The sequence below is a fragment of the Panulirus ornatus genome, chromosome 48 (genome assembly GCF_036320965.1).
Source record: "Panulirus ornatus isolate Po-2019 chromosome 48, ASM3632096v1, whole genome shotgun sequence".
Lineage (NCBI taxonomy): Eukaryota > Metazoa > Arthropoda > Malacostraca > Decapoda > Palinuridae > Panulirus > Panulirus ornatus.
This window is the reverse complement of record NC_092271.1, coordinates 24,035,214-24,053,941: the sequence shown is the minus strand read 5'-3', so window position 1 is coordinate 24,053,941 and position 18,728 is coordinate 24,035,214. Positions and strand designations below refer to the sequence as shown.

Sequence of the window (18,728 nt, the reverse complement as noted above, 5' to 3'; positions counted from 1 at the left end):
GGCCTCCTCTCCCAGGTTGACCCTCTCCCCACGTCTTTACCTGCTCACCCTTCTCCCCTTCCTCACTATGACCTCTCCTCCCCGCCACTTCACAGCTCCTCCCAAGCTCCTTTTCACTCCGTGACCTCTCACACCTTCTCCCATACTATGACCCCCACGCTCTCTCCCATACTATGACCCCCACGCTCTCCCATACTGTGACCCCTTGCCCTTCCCACTATGACCCCACACACCACCTTCTAAGTTGTGACCCCCTCCAAAACACGACCTCCACACATCACCTCCCACACAAGCTTCTCTTCGCGTCCACCTTCCCCTCCACGTTACTCTCTCCACTCCCCTCCTGCAGGACCCACGCCTCCCGCGCCCTTCCTGTAGAACCCACGCCTCCCGCGTCCCTCCTGCAGGACCCGCGCATCCGAAGACCCCACACCACGCCAGCAGCCCATCATTAAGGGTCCGTCGGCGTAGCAAGATGATAAGAGAAATTGATTTATGTGCGTCCATGACTGCCTCTGCCGCCCCGCCCGCCCCACACCTGGCCGCCCAGCCGCCCACACCTGGCCAGCCACCCACCCACCCGCCCACCGCCTTCTCTGGGTGGCAAGACTTGGTAGACTTTTTGTCCAGTATTACTGATGGACAAGTCGACTCGTATAATTTATAGTAATGATTTGCGAATGTACAGACTCTCTTTGTTGTGTGTGTGTGTGTGTGTGTGTGTGTGTGTGTGTGTGTGTGTGTGTGTTTGGGGGAGGGGGGGGCTGGATGCGTGTGTCGTGGTGTGAGGGAGAGGGAGTGGTTGAGTGAGTCACAGAGTGTGGTGGCGTGAGAGTGTGTGTGTGGTGGTGTGAGAGTGTGTGGTGGTGGTGTATGGAAGAGAGAGTGTTGGGGATGTGTGGTATAGAGTGAAAATATATACATATGTGTGTGTGTATTGGTCTGAATGAGAACGTTACCGCCCCAACCACAGTATGACATACCTATACAACTCCAGATAACACTTGTGTTTAAGTCTCATCTTCATTGAATTCCCTTCAGGCATCTACTTCTTTCCAAGCCAAATGCTTCACATCAAACATTTTCTGGAGCTTCGACAGAAAACGTAACCGTCTCGCTTTACCGAGCGGGCGGGTCGAGCCCTCCCGTGTTACCCAGGAACACTCAACCAAGGATTATGGATCATTCCGTCATCGCGCGCCACAAACATTCTCAGTCCTAGTTTGGCTTTGGTAAACCATGTGAGGAAGTGCGTTGAGTGCGAGGATGAGGCCAGGCACCCGACAATGGTGGACCGGGCTGGAGAGTGAAAAATAAAGATTCATTTTCTGACTCTACGTAGACAAGGCATTTCTGTCATAGTGTGGGTGGAGGGCTACAAGGTTAGGGGGTAGGTGGAGGCAAGATTGAGTATTGTAGAGTACACTACTTGTAAAGGTGTACCATGAACGTGATATGATAAGTACTGAATGTTTTATAACAATATTTGTTACGAATATATATAAGATACAAGGTATAAGATGGTGTACTGAATACCCAAGTATGGTGGGCTGGTTGATGGTGTATACTTTGACTCTCTCTCTCTCTCTCTCTCTCTCTCTCTCTCTCTCTCTCTCTCTCTCTCTCTCTCTCTCTCTCTCTCTCTCCCTGGTGGCCTGAGGTCCCCGCACATTACCGCTGGCAGATCGAAGACACAGACGATCAAACCCTTTCGTCCTCTGATCTCCTCTGTTATTATCTTGTATGTCGGGGGGGGGGGGGGGCCTCCCCAGAGATTGGCGGCGCAGATATGAGAATCTGTGGTTTTTCACTCAATCACCTGCGAGACAAGAATTAAACACGGGTTGGCAACGGCACATCTCCCCACCACCACCACCCAGAAGTTCCGCCGCTAACCGCCAGATGGCTGGGGGTGTAACTCCGCCACCCACCGCCAGATGTCTCCCCGAACTCCGCCCACCCAGGGAGAAATATTTTGATTACGATTTTGACGGATGTGGGCTCTGCTGTTGTTGCCGCTAATGGCACCATGATTGGTGGGTTATTCATCCCCAAGCATCAAGGAGTCACGGGGTAGAGAGAGAGAGAGAGAGAGAGAGAGAGAGAGAGAGAGAGAGAGAGAGAGAGAGAGAGAGAGAGAGAGAGAAAGAGAGTCAGTCAGTCAGTATCTCGTCTGTATTATACGGCTGTGGGGGGGGGGGGTGTTGGCTGGACCTCCTCCCGTAGGTGTGTGCCGTGACGTCATTACCTCGTCAGGTTGTTGTGTCTGGCTCCTGGAACCACCATAAAGACCTCTAGGGATGGCTGGACTAGTACGGGATTTAGTTCTTTAGATTCGTTGAGTCTACTCCATTCTGCGGAGGCTTTCGAAGAGGAGCAAATGTATATATGTTATTGGATAGACTGGGTGTAACTTGTCGTTAAGCTAGAAATTAATCGCAAACAATCCCAAAAGATAAATTCATGATGGTCTTAGAAATAGATGTTGGTTATGGCATGAAAGTAGATTATAAGATGGAGTAAATTAGCGAGCGACTGCTGCCGTGGTGGAGGTGTGTGGGATCAAGATGATGCAGAGAAACGGGGCTACCTACAGTGTTGATGGTGGTGATGGTCGGTGAGTGAGTTCGTCAGAGCGGAGGGCGGCACACCTGAGACGGAGGAACAAAGGCCATCGTTTCCAGGGAGGAGATCAGAGCGGTCGGCGAGGTGTGTGTGTGTGTGGCTGTGGGCCGCCCCGCCCCGCCCCTCAGACCCTTGTCCCTGTAGTATCTGGTCCTGAACCTTGCGTTGAACAGTTGGAACTAATTGATTATCACGCACCTCCCACTTTATTGACACGGAGTGAGATCATATATCGAGCCGCAGCTGTCGGGGATGATGGTTTCTTTCATTTTAATTTCTGTCTGAAAAGAATCGTCTCGATATATACATAGAGAAAGCAATTCAGTGATAGTATGGGTGAAGGGTGCTTATCTAAGGTAGGTGGAGGCAAGATATTACAACTGTTGTAAACATGATTAGTAGAATTTTATTTTTTGATGTTTTCGATTAATATTTTAATGTCAATAATGTTTTTTGATGTTTTGTTTTGGATTAGCGAGAGAGACATCGCTGACGTCAAGATGTTAGTTCTGGAAACGCGTCATTGACTTCAAAGTTGATGAAGTAAATAGGCATCAGCCCAGGAGAGGCCATTTGAGACAATCAGGTAAGAAATACCTACATATTTAAAAGCATATTTTTGTTTTACATAACCGCCTTAGGGTATGTAAAATTCTAATTTGAATACGACACATGAATAGTCAGTTGACGTATTTCCTTTTAGAATAAGTAAACAGCCACCCTGGTGCTGTCCATCTGTTAAGTAAAACACTTTTCCCTTTAGTTGTCCCTCGTGTAGATATCTTCACTTTATGAGGTACTTGGCAGGTAGACGTATTGATTTATTGTGTCTCAAACCATTTCATACGTACTTACCTTATATAGTAAGAAAATTCATTGCTAACATAAGTTTTCGAAATATGAATGGGGGCCTTACGAATTCGGATTGCTTTGAAGCGGTTGAGGTGGCGAACTGCAACTCGGGGACGAGGGATCTCTGCAGGCAGAAGGTGACGGTGGCGTAAATGGTGCAGTGGCTTCCTTCCCATCCCGTTAGAGTAGTGGATGGATTTGACTGCGTGATAAAGAAGTGAGAATTCTGAAAACTGGAAGGAAATACGTTCTAGTAATCCGAAATTATGAAGAATGGAAAAAAAAAATTGATGCGAAGAATATCAAAATAGAGATAATCAGATTGATGAAGGGCGGGAGAAATAATAAGAAAACAAGACGATAGCTAACTAGATAATTACATTAGAACTAGGTATAAAGAGGTATGCGTAGACATGATAAAAACGAATAGATGAGAGTTACTTACGTTTCCACGAGAGAAACAATAGACAGACATATTTTAAGTAGTGGCACGGGGGATGAAACACCGCTGTTAGATATAGGTTACACTACGTCAGATGGCTCGGTTAAGATTGGCTGGATGGTTAGATGACGTGACTAGCCTTGATTAGGCGCGGGGATGTAAAAAGGGCCTTCAAAAATCATGCAGAACAGGCCACCTTTCACGATTGGAGAGGGGGAAAAAAGGGAGAGAGAGAGAGAGAGAGAGAGACATATCCATTGGGTCCTGTGATTATAGCGGTGGGACGCCAGCCTCCCGTAACACTCTCTAATCAGAGTCAGATGATGAGAGCATCTCTCTCTCTCTCTCTCTCTCTCTCTCTCTCTCTCTCTCTCTCTCTCTCTCTCTCTCTCTCTCTCTCTCTCTCTCTCTCTCTCTCCCGGCCCCGCCAGCAGACGTCCCCACCACCACCACCAGGTCCACACCACCACAGGTACCACCACAGGAAATGGTGACAAGGCTGTGCTGGGAAGGCGTTTCAAAGGTGATGCGGGGGGTAATGGTGTGTGTGTGTGTGTGTGTGTGTGTGTGTTGCACTTTGTGTACTCTTGATTTCGAACGCTTTTGAGTCAGGAGTCAACAGGAGAATCTCTGTGATTTAAGATTTGTTTTAAGTACTCACATTTCGGTGCTATTGTTCTTGCCAGGGACTTACAAGATTATAAGGATGGCTGAACCTAGACATGTCAAAGTGTAGTCTGTTTTTATGTGAATATTTGGTGTCCATTTATTACCGTACGCCCTCAGTAAGATCTAACGTAATTCGCTGTGATTTGAATATGATATCTTTACATGATAATGTTTATATAAATATTGCTCTGTGTTTAGTCACTTTTCTTTAAGTCAGATCTGTTTACATGATTATAGTTACTCCTAAAGATTACAATAATCTGTATGAAATGAATAGATGATTTGTAATCTGTTGTTTACGATGACGATGAATTATTCGCTTCCACGGTCGCATAGAATAGCACACTGTACATGTCCCAGTTATGTAAACAATAGTGATGATGCCCGTAGACTTACACCACGGACATGTAGACTTAATGACCTGAGGCCTGCTTAGATTTGAGCAGAGGTCTAAGTACGGCATATGAAGCCAGAAATATCAGACGTGGAAGAAAAAATAGTCCAAAATTTTGTAATGAATGACGATGTTATGCCACATTTGATGTGATTTTAACACCCGTTTCTTTTCGCAGTCGTTCACGTAGAGATGAACTACATATTCCACATTTTGATAGCTCTCGAAAGTGTCTTATCATTAAGTGTCAACAGGTAAATGAATGTAAATCTGGCAGGACGGGGAGAGAACTTCATACATGACATGTAACTGGTCAGTCAACGTTTGTGTAGGACGAAGGTGAGGGAACGCGGCTTAAAGGTGAAAGTGAGGGAACATGGCGTAAGTATGAACAGGGAGGGAAGGTGGTGCAAGGATGGAGGTGAGGGAACACGGCACCAGATATACTCCAGGATAAACAGGAAAAGAAAAAAAAAAAAGAAAAAGAGGAAAAATATATAAGATTTTAGACAGGAAATTCATGTGTGGTCTGACATTTCGCTCGGAAATGACGGTTTTAAAAGATTCTCTCTCTCTCTCTCTCTCTCTCTCTCTCTCTCTCTCTCTCTCTCTCTCTCTCTCTCTCTCTCTCTCTCTCTCTCTCTCTCTCTCTCTCTCTCTCTCTCTCTATCTATCTATCCCTATCTATCTATCTATCTATCTATCCCATTTACAAGCACATGCTACAAACACTGAGATGTACACAAACGTGATAACTTACACACACACACACACACACACACACACACACACACACACACACACAGCTCGTTAGAGCCCTGGAGGTGCTAGAAATCTAGCCCATCTATCACTAATTTCCAATGAGACAATTATAGAATTATAGTTATGATTGGCAGTCAGAGCAGCTCTGCCCTATAATGTGGGATGATGGGTGGCGCTGGGAGGGAAGGGGGAAGGGGGTGCCTCAACTACCATGCGCACCCTAACTGCCGTCTTAACGACCTCCAACTACCAATTACCTTTTTGCCGGGCGCACCCTCGTTTGTTACGCCCCCAAGATGTGTGTGTGTGTGTGTGTGTGTGCCTTTTACTCGCCCAATACCCCCAGCACAGATGTCTGTCTTCTCCCCAGTCCAGGTACCTTGTCCTCCCCAGTCCAGGTACTTTGTCCTCTGTCCCAGTACCTTGTCCTCCCCAGTACAGATACCTTGTCCTCCACCAGCCCAGGTACCCTGCCTTACCCCAGGTACCTTGTCTTCCAACACCCACATGTACCTTGTCCTCCCCAGCACAGATATACCTCGCCTGCCCTTAACCCCATCTCTCTCCCCTCCCCTCCCCTCACCCATCTCCCTAGCTATTCTCGTTGCAGACTACTCCCCCCCTCCCCATCCCCCCACCCGGCCAGGTGAGCCTCAAGGTGCCTGTGCCAGCTGGGGAGCGCCACGGTGTCGTGTGGCACTCAGCCCAGCTGGTCTAGATCAGACCCAGCAGCCGTGCTTGTAAACACATTGGCAAGGAAGGTTGAATAGGTGGTGATCCGCCGCTGGGCTGGAGTCGTTCGGTGAATGATAAGGTTGTCTTGATGTATATATATATATATATATATATATATATATATATATATATATATATATATATGTGTGTGTGTGTGTGTGTGTGTGTGTGTGTGTGTGTAATAGAATTCATGGTATTTGAAGTAATGTACGGTGTGCCACAAGACTTCAAGAAATTTACATTCTCTCCAGCATGGTGAGCCGAGTGGTGAGATATACCACCGCGAGATGAATAAGTAAGAGCCAGACCGCCTCGTCCTGTCTTGCTAACATCTCTACTCACCCGGGCAGCCAGCGATTATGATAATTATCGTTCGTAAGGCGTCGCTCCCGCTGGCCCGCTGATGACGGACAGTTCCCGCCGCGGCCATCGCGTCTGTCACATTACCTCATATTTGGCGCCAAAACATAACCCGGGTGCGCGCCGAAAAAAATGGCTCTTCCGCGCGCGCCAGACGTGAATCCCGAGCCGATGGTAAATAAGTGCCCGACGCTCCTCATGTTGCCCTGCAGGTTAGTTAGCGCAGCGTTGGCTGTATCATGCCTAGAATTCGTAAACTTATACCCTGGTGAGAGGAGTGATAGATATAGATAATTTTTTGGATAAAATACGCTTTGGTTATATTGCCGAAATGTCGACAACGATCGGTCAAATACTATTTTGCGGATTGATCTATTCTATCTGTATTTCACTACTGGATTTATTGATATTTTGCTGTAAATGTTTTTGCGAGTATCTTGATTCGCACCACTACCAGTTTTCTTGAGGGAAATGATCAATTTTCATTGGACTAAGTCCTCCGGGGAATCAGTGCCCGTCACCATCCTGAAGTCCAGGGAAAGTGAATTTTTTTTTTTCTATTTAACAAGGCAACCAGATTAATAAACCCTACTTCCCAACCGGAAATTTTCCACCTTAGCCTACCTTAGCTTAACCCTACCTTACTTCAGAATAATTACTTTACCTTAATGTAACCCTAGACTCCCTTAACGTAACCCTAGCCTACCTCAACGTAAATTCGAAGGTGGCGCAAGGGAAGATAAACATTGTCGAAAATATATATATATACTGGCCAGGATGATTCCCTTTGACCCACCAGAGCCCACTAGTCGGCAAAATAATCGCTCTCGAATAAGAAATATATAATTTTTTCCCTGTTAAGTCGACATTGTAAATATTTTGAGCAATATGAAACGATTATTATTATTATTACTCTTAGTACGATCAGCGGCTGATCATGTTACAAAACATGAAGGGGAAAAAAATGGAAAGAAAAATGTCCCACACTGCACACGCCCCCCCCCACCCCCCTCAACATACACACACACACACACACACACACACACACACACACACACACACACACACACACACACACACACACACACAGCCCCTCTGGTGTCTTCATACACTCCCCAGGTGCCCCACACTCCCCAGGTATCCCCACACTCCCCAGTCCTCTCCACACTCCCCAATTCTCCCCACATTCCTCAGGTGTCCCCACACTCCCCAGGTGTCCCCAAAATCCCGGTGTTTCAAGACCCCCAAGGTGTCCCCAGGGTGTCTCCAGACTCTCCCAGGGTGTCCCCAGGGCGTCTCCACACTCCCCCAAGGTGTCCCCAGGGTGTCTCCACACTCCCCCAAGGTGTCCCCAGGGTGTCTCCACACTCCCCCAAGGTGTCCCCAGGGTGTCTGCACACTCCCCCAATGTGTCCCCAGGGTGTCTCCACACTCCCCCAAGGTGTCCCCAGGGTGTCTCCACACTCCCCCAAGGTGTCCCCAGGGCGTCTCCACACTCCCCCAAGGTGTCCCCAGGGTGTCTCTCCAGATTCCCCCAAGGTGTCCCCAGGGTGTCTTCAGACTCTCCCAGGGTGTCCCCAGGGTGTCTCCACACTCCCCCAAGGTGTCCCCAGGGTGTCTCTCCAGATTCCCCCAAGGTGTCCCCAGGGTGTCTTGGGTTCACAGGAGGCAATCAGCGCGTCTCCCGGGCCGATGGGACGCGAGGCTTGGGTCGCGTGAGCGGTGCGGCTGGGCGGCGGTTTGCAATATAGCGATGATGAGAGGGAGCGCGTCCGTGATGGCGGGTCTGGAACGGCCTCACAGGGCACCGCCGTCCTTCCAGACCCCGTCGGCTGCCTCCTCACAGGGGCCGACGCTTCCAGTGGCTGCGGTTCTGAACGCCCTCAAGTGTTAGTATTTACGACCTCCACGCCAGGGCTCCCGACAGTCATGTTGTGCGACGAGCGCTCACACAAGGGGCCGACTTTTCCAGGCTTCCCAGCCGCTCTTTATTTTTCCAGACTTCCAACAGGTGGAAATGACTTGTTCGGAAGGGCGAAGGACCGTGGAGGAGGGAGTTTTGTGTGATCAGGAGAGTGTTGGGTTCCAGGCACGATGGCGGTGTTGTTCCCCGGCGGGCCTTATCTCGTTCACCTGTCAACACTTCCAGGACGCCTGATCTTTCTTAAGGTCAGCGGAGGGAGGGAGACGCCCTACCCTCCGCGCTACACGTATCCTTCAGGAGACGTAAGCTGGAGCTTATGTATACTTAAGCCCGCTGTGCCACATGGGGTCTCAAGAGTTATGACTTAACTCCTGAAGAAGGTTGGTTTGTGGATGTGGCATTACGGTGACGGTCGTAATGATTGTGGATGTTGATAGGTCGAAAGCCCAAACAACCAGACTGGACTAGGACAATGTAAGGTCCCTCAGCACGACAGTACGATGCTTTAACACGACGATACGACCGTTAAACACGACGATACGACCCCTGAACACGACTGTACGACCCTTGAACGCGACGGCACAACTCTTTAACACGATGGTACGACCCTTGGGTATGGTGGTGTTGTCCTCATTCTGTAGAACTGTGTATAATCAGCCAATGAGATTTCGAGCCCTGCTGGAATCAGTCCCTTTGGTTATCCATGGTACTCCTGCAGCTGGGGCCTGTGATGCCAGTCTTGTGGTATGAGGAGGGTTGTGTCCACTGTCCAGGTTTCCAGACACTGAAGCCAAAGCCGAAGAGACTCATCAGAAACATGCTGATACAGCACCAACGTTTGTGAGATGCGAAGGACTTGAGTAACAAGTGTACGAGGTCGCACAGTCAGGTTCCAGTGTCTGGAGGTCGGTGTTGAGATCGTGGGATAAGAGAGTTCCAAGGCGACCAGGAAGATCTGGTAACAAGTGTAAGGGTTTGTGGAGTCGGATTCCATCGTCTGGAGGATCAAGATTGAGGGATGATCAAGTTCCCTCCTTGGTCTGAACATCTAGTGTTGCATCTGTATACCCATGTCCCCCTGTCTGAACTGTGGAATGAGAGGTGTCTGTCAGTCCACGCCCCCCTGTCTAACCTGTCAAGTGGGGGTGTGTATCTGTCTACGATCACACTATCTAAACTGTGGAATGAGTGTCTGTCAGTCTACGCTCCCTGTCTAAGCCGTCGAATGGGGTGTCTTTCTGTATGCGCCCCCCCCCCTGTATAAACTGTCTGATTGGGGTGTCTCTCTGTCTACGTCCCCTTGTCTAAACCGTCTAATGGCGTGAGTGTGTCTCCCCCCATGTCGGGGCCCGGGGTGCCACAGGCCCGCCACTCATAACCCTCCGCCGCTGTGTAATTTCCCAGTGTTTGGCGGCTCCCGTTTGTATTTCTTTTTTCATCATCCACCTGAGGCTAGGGGATGGATGGGGGGGGGGACGCTCAGGCTGGGGGAGGGAGGGGAGTGGTGAGGGGGGGCCAACCTGGGGAAGACGTGTCGGCTGCGGGCGTCCGTAACTGCCTAGTTTATCGCCCCCGGGGGTGGTGGTTGGCGCGTTAGCCGGAGGACGGGAGGTGGTTAGGTCGTTTAGGGGGGAGGTTGGGGGATGGATCTGGAGGAGGGGGGTGGCCGAGGGGAGGGGATGCAGGGGCAGACCACCAGCAGAGGTGGTATCTGTCTGTCTCGTCCGGTTAACCGGGACTCGGGGGTAGTAATAGCTGTTGTTGTTGTTGTAGGTAAGAGTAGTAGTAGTAGTGTAGTAGTAGTAGTAGTAGTAGTGGTAATGTTTAAGCACCTGGCGCGGGTACTGTTGTCCGCATCAGAGTCGGTCCTGATGGAAAGGAAAAAACTAACGCTGCCTGCCGTTGTTCAGGTGACAACAGACCTGCCTGTTTAACAGGTGGACAAACAGTACCATTAGGTCATGACACATGAAGGTAAGAGTTCTCCCAGCCTGGATGTGGAAGGAAAGAAACAGACGAATTAACCTTCAAGTTTCCAACATTTATAGTACACGCGAGCTTAACCCAACATCCTAGGTAACGTAATAGCCTATCATATGTAAACCCAGCTAACTCAATAGCCTATTATAACCTATCTAGCCTAAGAGCCTAGAGTAACCTAGCTAAACTGAGAGCCCAATATAACCTAGTTAACCCAATAGCCCGACCGAAACCATCCTCAATTTAACCTATCCAAACTGATGTTGCTCTGATATCGTAAAGTGAACTACTTCCCTCTTCTTCTTCCTCCTCCTCCTTCTTCTCTTTTCTCCTCCTACTCCTCCTCTTTTCTCCTCCTGCTCTTCCTCCTCCTCCTCCTTCGTCAGACACAACTGTATCCACCACGTTTGTCATATATTCTCCCCATCTCTCCTCCAGTCTGGGTTAGTACAGTCAGCCTTCACTCCTGCCATGACGACCCTCATTCTTGCAAGGGCAACCTTGGTTTTCTCTCCTTCAATAACAAAGGCTCCAGTCACGCACTCAACTCATTCTTACAGTTTTTTTGTTTTTTTCCGACAGACATATTTTTCCCCAAGGCAACCTTTCATTCTCGCTGGGGCGGTTGTCAACTTCTTGATATATTCTGCTTCTGTTACGTATGTGATATGAAGTGGAACCAACCAACCAACCCCATCATTGTTTCATGCGATGCTGTTGGATCTGATCACACCCGTAAGAGTGATGTAGTCATCAGAGATGGAAATAATAGTAACAGTGAGGTAGTCATCAGAGATGGAAATAATAGTAACGGAGGTAGTCAGAGATGGAAATAATAGTACCAGTGAGACAGAGATAGAAGAGTTTCAGGTAAGGTTCTGCAAGCGTTGGTCCGCCATGCCATCGGGGGCAAAAAATAAGAATAAAAAAGATAAAGAATAAAAAAGTAAATAAGATAAATAAAAATAGCGCTCATTGATGTAACGGTTCGGATTTAAACTGCATCGAGAATCTTTGATATCATTGCGCCGACATTTCAGTATAATTCAAGGTCATATCATTGTATTGAGACAAATATCTGTACACGTTTTCTTCGTCGTAAGATTATTCTAACATTTATTAGAAGTTCATGTTGATCCTTTACTTAAACATCTCTGAAATCCTTTCCTTCAGGGTCATGATTATTATTATTGGAACCCTACCATTATCAGATATAAAGTTCATCTCTTCCCCACCGATATTTAGCTGTTTGGTTTCCTGTGTTTGATTATATTAATTTCCTTTAATTAGAAGAAAAAAAGTTTAAGCCGTATTTTCTTTTCTTCCACGGAACGAATTTTTAGATTAAGTTTACCAATAAGAATTTGATGAGAGGGAAAAAAATTATATTAGCCGTTTCCTTTGCACGTCCCGTGTACTAAATTATTAAAAGAAAAACAGAGATTATAGTGCAGAAAACCACGAGGAATGAGAGAAGATCGTGGAGCGCCGTGGCCAAGAGGATTATTATATAGTTGCAATAGAGCCGGGTCATGTTACCGGACCGCAACCGCCCCGCCCACGCGCGGCAAGTTGATCCCGGGCCTGCAATTGGCGCCGTCACGCTATAATGGATAATCATCCGAAAGGTAAACAGTGAATCATCGTCTCCCTGAACGATAATGTTGATCCTGTGGTCAGGAAGTGGGGGGAGCGGGCGATTATGTGCGGGGGGGGGGGGGGGGGTGATGATATGGTTTGCGCGACACGGAGTTAACGAGGGGGTTGCGGCGAGGTGACTCTGCCCGCCATATTTTCCCTCGCGTTTTGTCGGAATTTACGCGGGAAGACCTTTTGAAGGCCCCCTGTCACACTGCATGAAATCGCCCATTAAAACCTTTGAGAGATGGACGACGCGGGCCCAAATGTAGCTTTTTAGAACCCATTACATTTACATTTTATTGCCGGAGAGAAGAGGAGGAGGGTGGCTAATTAGCAAATGTATTCCTAAGGAACCCGGGAGAGGCCCTTGGTGAACACGGCGGCTGGACGGGGAGGGGATACAAGCCTAAAATTAATGGCGGACCAGCAACTACCCTGTGGTTTATGCCGCATAATTATTACGCTGGCGGTGTTGTCCACTGCACATCTGTCCTGCTTAATAGATATGTCATGTGGTTTTTTTCCCCCACTTATGAATCATATGGATACAATGAGTAATGTCTATCCATTTTAAAGGTAAACTAAGTTTAGGTGCGTTACCTCTTCTGTGTCAGAACATGGCAATATGTGTAAAGGTTAGATAAGAGTAAGGACATTTTAGCTTTCATTTCCTGTGTGAGAGAATGAGGTAAATAATACAAGATAGCGAAAGATAAGAGAGAGAAAGAATAAGGAAGATGCGAAGAATGTTACGAATGATGAGCTGGAAATAAGAGGGAAATGGTGAGTACAGTAATGCAAGAGAAATGGTCATATGTCCCGAGAAGAATGGAAGGGCGACTGTAAAGCAGAGGATTAGGGAAATACAGAACAATACGTAGCGTGACGGTGAGCAGTCATCCGCGCCCTGTGATTGGTGGCGGCGTGATAATGGACGCTGCCGTGACGCGCTCCCATTGGTCCGCGGGCGAAAATTGACAGTAAATTTGCGCTTCTTGATTGGCTCTTTTTTTCTTCTTCTCTTTTTTTTTTCTAATATAGCGCGGACTTGAATCCACAATGATTACAGGAAAAGATGAACATCGGCCGAAATTACACCCCATTACGAAGCCCCGGCGACGAGTGTGGTCAAAATAAACACTCTCTCGTTGAGTCCTGTAAAAAGAAAATAAATGCGGCAATTTGTCAGGTAAAGTTTTGGCCGGCCATCATGACCAGTCCTAGGTGGGAGGGTGGGGGGAAGGGGGGGGGGGGGTTGTACACGCCGTGGGTGTCCATCAGAAGAGCCGCCAACGTCCTCCCCCCACACACACCCCCACCCCCTACGAAGGGGGGGTGGGGGAGGAGGGGGGACTTTCCCCCGAGGCGGACTCCCAGGGTGGAGGGAGGCTGCGGGGTGGAGGTGGATTGGTAGGGTAGAGGTGGATGGGAAGGTAATAGGTAAAGAGAGGGGAGGATGTTGATGGGAAAGGAATGGGGGGGGGTGTCAGTGGGTAAGATAATGATAATCTTACCCATTAACCCCCGTTCCGTCCCCATCAACGCACTCCCCCTTCCTTTACCTATTATCTTTCCTATTATAATAATCTCCCCATTAACCACCCATTCCGTTCCCATCCACGTACTCCCCTCCCTTTTCTTATTATCTTTCTTATGATAATCTCCCCATTAGCCCCTTCCCATTCCATCCCCATCAATGAACTCCCCTTCCTTTACTTGTTATCTCCCCTATTAACCTCCATTAACTCCACCATAAGGGACACGAATGCACCTCAAGAGGACAATGGAAGGGGAAGTGAGTGAGGAAGGGGAGAACCAAGTCATAACGAGATAACTGAATTATACCTTGATGGCGGGAAATTATCGTCCGTCTGTGAGAATTATAGAGAATAATCTGATTATATTAGACACAGCTGGCGTGTGTGTGTGTGTGTGTGTGTGTGTGTGTGTGTGTGTGTGTGTGTGTGTGTGTGTTGGCCGTTCTGAACTCCCTCCACCCACCCACACACACACACACACACACACACACACTTCCCCCTCCCCACCCACACCTCAATAAACATTATGCGCGCCCCACTGTGTATACAGCAGTGGGGGGGGGGGGTCAAAATCACACACCCCCTCCCCCCACAATGAATTATAGCAAGCAATAGTGTTCTTTTCCCCCTCGATGATATAATCCGAAGGTGTGAGTTAGCGGGAACCTAACGTGACATTATAGAGTTATAGGCTCCACGTCCCCCCTCTCCCTCACCCTGCCACCCAAGACCCATATTATAGAACTATAATCTATCATGCAGACCGATCATGCTGTCGCCCATGATGATAGATTATAGATCATCAGCTGACGTGGGAGCATGAGAAGGTCGGACGTGAATGATAATAATAATGATAATTGTTGGAAGGACCTGATCAAAGGGAAGTGAGCGGCGATAATTTGGTTATTGTGTGTTTGATATATTTAATGGTTGATGATGACTGGATCTTCTCAGAGAGAGCGAGAGAGAGAGAGAGAGAAAGAGAGAGAGAGAGAGAGAGAGAGAGAGAGAGAGAGAGAGAGAGAGAGAGAGAGAGAGAGAGAGAGAGATTACTGAGTAATGCCCTTGTGTTGTTGTCATGGCTGATGAATATATGATTAATCGTATCTTGGGTATTATTCTATATTTATTTATATATACCATTAATAGAATTGAATTTCCTGGAATAAATGATAATGATGTGAATAATTCAGCTTATCATTGTCACGAGTTTATAATTATTTAAAAAAAAAAAGAATATTATGATTGAGGTCGAGATGATTATAATGAACACATAAAGATAAGTAACGTTTATATAGTTTCTTTAGAATGAATATTTAATTAATGTTGATTATCCTTTGTGATTACGTTGATTTACTGAAGTACAAAAGAAACAGCAGTTTCATAATGTTACGGACACGATGCCAAAAATAGAATTAATTATAAACTGTAAGAAGGACCGTCGATCATAACTGCTTTGAATCTTATTCCTTTGAATTATATATTATTGTCATTTTTAATTGACTCGGGCGGATTAGATCATTGTTATTGTTTATGGGGCTACGCTCTGAGTGGCTCTCTTATAAGCACTTCACTCGGGTGTCCAGGGTTGATTTGGTTGCTGCCAAAAACAAGTGTATCTCAAGTCCATGACTGTCTGCCCAAAGGAACACTCTCTCTCTATATACGTGTATCTAATCTGCATTGATTCCCTCTGTTTTCCATCGTTATCTCTCTACCGATGCGTATCTGATTGGAATTCTATACCTTTCATGAGATGGTTGAGTTCAAAGTTATCACACACACAAAAATAAAAGAAAAAAGACTTCTGTTTTTCGGTCAAGTATCTATAGTAGAAGGTCATGGTTGAAATACATACACCTATTAGGAATCATCCGGCCACTCGCAAGTTGGGGCAACAGTTAGCTTAAATCAACTGACAAGGTTGACGTTGGGTCGTGTTTCGTTGATAATAGGAGGGACACTTGACTCCCATGAGCTCCTGTAGCCAAAGGAGGTCGCCTGAGGTGGATGATGTCCGCCAAAGGCCATTTATTATCTCCCAGCACTGAACCCAACCTTACCTAAAACCTAACTGGTGAACCTAACCTAACCTAACTGGCGAACCTAACCTAACCTAACCTAACTGGTGAGTTTAGTCTAATGTAAGCAAAGAGTTGCGATGTTTTCAGGCTGGTAGGGCTATATTTTTTTGTGGACATTTTGTTCTGAGTTTGATCTCTTTAATGAATAATTGTTCTAAATGAAGGGGACTAAGTGAGGATATGCCCTCTAAGGCTCACTCCTCTGTTCCTAACGCTACCTGGCTAACGCGAGAAATGGCGAATATATATATATATATATATATATATATATATATATATATATATATATATATATATATATATATATATATATATATATATATATAATAGAAAATGATAAATGGAGCAAAATCTATAACCACAATCATTCGAGATTTTATTTTGTGATTATTTTGTGGCAATATGATGCAATTTCCTTGTTCAGTGATAAGAGGCTATTATATTTCTGAAAATTCTCCATTTGTTTTAATTATTTTAGTCGATTTCTTATGACATTTAGAAAACGGTGTTGTTGCCGTGGTCATTGTTGCCAAAGTCTGCCATGAGTTCTGATTGTATTTTTTTTTTTTATTTTCGTGTCAAGGAAAAATTGAAACGACTTACATTTGCAAATATATTTTTATTTTTTCTACCAGTATCCTCAAAACTACCACAGTTGATGGAATATATGTGGGGAGGAATTAGATCACATGATGTATATTATATATATATATATATATATATATATATATATATATATATATATATATATATATATATATATATATATATATATTGTATAAATCCAAATCCAATTTGTGTGATTTTACACCGTAGTGAATGGCATGCCATTCAGTTCTCCACACCCCCCTCACGCCTCATGGACCCCCATGTGTATGGTTCAAGAATGATTAACAGCCCAAAGAGAGATAGGGGCAAAGATTTTGGCATAGACGTTCCATCATGACCCCTCGGCAGTTCGATAGGCCTAGAGCCGAAGCAACCTCTTCCTCACACTTTCCTTTAATTTTCCTCATAGAATCGCATAACTGGTATATCCCCCTCATAACTGTTCTCATGATACTTGTATAACAGTCTCCTCATAACTGTTCTAGTGAAACTTGTATATAAAACTGTTCTAGTGAAACTTGTATATAAGTCCCCTCATGATTAAATGATAAAACTTATGAATTTATGTAATTCCCCTCATGATTATATGATGGATCTGGTATATCCCTCATAACTACTCGTTGCTAGTGTTAACTGCCTCATTATTTCACAACACACGAGTCGTCACGTCCCACACTGTTCACCCTGTGGAGCAAGGTAACCTTTATAACCACACGAGAGTGAGGCACGTGTATTATCATTATTGATGTCTACATCACAACTTCTTTATTTCGTATTTCAGGATCTGACCAGCGGGAGTAAACAGCGAATAGACTCCCCGTGTGCACGAAATCTCGTAAACCATAAGGGAAATTATTATTTATTATAAAGGAAAGGTGAGTGGGTTTACCATTATTCTTTTTATGTAATTTATTGAGAATTGTCATATATATATATATATATATATATATATATATATATATATATATATATATATATATATATATATCCCCTTTTTCATACTATTTGGCAATATATATGTATTTTTTTTTTCATACTATTCGCCATTTCCTGCGTTAGCGAGGTAGCGTTAAGAACACAAGATTGAGCCTTTGAGGGAATATCCTCACTTGACACCCCCTTCTCTGTTCCTTCTTTTGGAAAATTAGAAGCGAGAGTGGAGGATTTCCAGCCCCCGCTCCCTCATATATATATATATATATATATATATATATATATATATATATATATATATATATATATATATATATATATATACTGTTGCAACATTCTGCAGGAAACTAATCCCTCCATCATTCACTCCCTCCTTGTGGGAAGGCTACGGTGATGGTCCAGATATATATCCAGTGTATATAGATGGGTCATCTACATTTGGTCCCTGATCCTCTGTACTCTTATCCCTCTCTCCTGGAAGCCCTTCCATCTACACCTCTACAGCCTGCCCTCTGCCCTCCCTCCCTCTATATTCTCCATCTCTCTACACCACTTCATTCCTTACACCGTCAACACACCCCCCCCCCCTCCTTGTACACCTACACACCCCTCCTTCACCCTTCACCCTAAGCAGTAACTTGACGCCAGAAAAATTGTTGTCCTGTCACTGGCGAGGCTAGGTCAGGGGTCACGCTGGGGGTGGTGGTGCACAGCCAGCGTTACCAACAGGGTACCAGCAGTCCTTAGCAACGCTAGCCGTCGAAGAAACGAGGCCTGAGTCACTAATTGGTCGTTGAGAGGTGATTTACTGGACCAATAGTCACTGTCTAGTGATTAACTGATTGTCCTCCATCGTTAATACTTGGTTCTGTGTCTAGTGAGTCCGCTGTCTTGTGAGCCCAGTGTGTGTTGTGAGTTGAGTCTCTCTTGAACACAGTTTCTGTTGTAAGTCCAGTGTCTCTTGTGAGTCGTGCTAGTTGTGAGTCGCCTAGTGTCTGTTGTGAGCGGAGTTGATAAAAGAGTTTGTGTCTTAAGTCCAGTGTCTCTTGTGAGTAGTGCTTGTTGTGAGTCTAGTGTCTGTTGTGAGTAGTGTTTCTTGACAACGGTACCTGTTGTGAGCCAGGAGTCTGTCGTGAGGCCAGTGCCTGTTGTGAGTGCAGTATCTTGTATGAGATTAGTG

At 45.9% G+C, this 18,728-nt stretch overlaps 1 long non-coding RNA gene across 1 annotated transcript in view; it reads left to right on the top strand.

Annotated features, from left to right (window-relative positions):
- The window catches only part of LOC139764021 (uncharacterized), a 52,350-nt gene extending 34,860 nt beyond the window's left edge, over positions 1 to 17,490 (top strand). Inside the window, exons 2-3 of the long non-coding RNA XR_011716298.1 lie at positions 3,101 to 3,211; positions 17,397 to 17,490. This is a non-coding gene — a long non-coding RNA (uncharacterized lncRNA). The remainder of the gene's footprint in view (positions 1 to 3,100; positions 3,212 to 17,396) is intronic.
- The last annotated feature ends 1,238 nt before the right edge of the window (positions 17,491 to 18,728 follow it).